The sequence below is a fragment of the Etheostoma spectabile genome, chromosome 17, assembly GCF_008692095.1.
Source record: "Etheostoma spectabile isolate EspeVRDwgs_2016 chromosome 17, UIUC_Espe_1.0, whole genome shotgun sequence".
Classification (NCBI taxonomy): domain Eukaryota; kingdom Metazoa; phylum Chordata; class Actinopteri; order Perciformes; family Percidae; genus Etheostoma; species Etheostoma spectabile.
Window position 1 is genome coordinate 6,276,216 of NC_045749.1, and position 778 is coordinate 6,276,993.

At 44.5% G+C, this 778-nt stretch overlaps 1 protein-coding gene across 2 annotated transcripts in view; it reads right to left on the minus strand.

Moving 5' to 3' along the window:
- LOC116705282 (inactive phospholipase D5) overlaps nucleotides 1-778 on the minus strand; it is a 49,854-nt gene that overhangs the window by 40,274 nt on the left and 8,802 nt on the right. The window contains exon 1 of one of the 2 annotated variants that reach the window (XM_032541347.1): nucleotides 1-360. This exon is cut by the window's left edge and continues 91 nt beyond it. The exons of the other annotated variant lie outside the window; for it this stretch is intronic. The gene's annotated coding sequence lies outside the window, so the exon portion shown is untranslated. Of the gene's footprint in view, nucleotides 361-778 lie in introns of those variants that run through there. 2 annotated transcript variants of the gene reach the window in all.

The window sequence follows — 778 nt, forward strand, 5'->3', positions numbered from 1 at the left end:
TGTGTGCGTGTGTGTGTGTGTTTGTGTGTGTAAGCTATAAAATCTGTCGCCTCTTCCCCTGGAGTCACAAGGGTGGGGAGTCGGTACCTCTCTGCAGCAACAAAATAATGTGTTGTAAATGTGTGTGTATGTTTGTGAGATGAGTCGGAGAGGTAAAGTGCTGCTTCTCCTGCCTGTTAACTCTAACACAGAAGGACACTCCTAAATCCTAACATGATGGCATCTGCATCTATCTATATATCTATCCATCCATCTATCCTCTCCTCTGTTTCCTGTCCATCCTCCTTTCTGTCTCACTTTCCTCCTCTCTTCTTGCCTCACCACATCGTGTGTTGGTCCACCTCCTTCTAACTCTCCCTCCCTCCGTCTATCTCCCCACCCTCTTCCTCTAATAGAAAGCTCACATTTCTCTGTTCTCCCATGTAGAGAGAGAGGGAGGGAGGCGGGAATAAATAGATGGATGGTCCGGCTCTCCTCTTTTTTTTCACAGTCCATCCATCCACCTGTCCTCTCACCCTACTGTGCATGATAGCAAGATGCCCTGCCTTTGCGCTCACCTAATTAATCTCCATGTGTTTGAAAACCTTAAAAATACACATTATAGACAGATTTTGAATCAGAAAAAATAGAAATGTCTTATTAAAGCAGAGGCACTACAACATTTACTTTGTTACACTCTCCGGCACTCTGTTTGATCACATGTGATGAAGTCATCAATTTTGTGCAAAATCTCAGGATACACACACACACACACACACACACACACACACACACACAC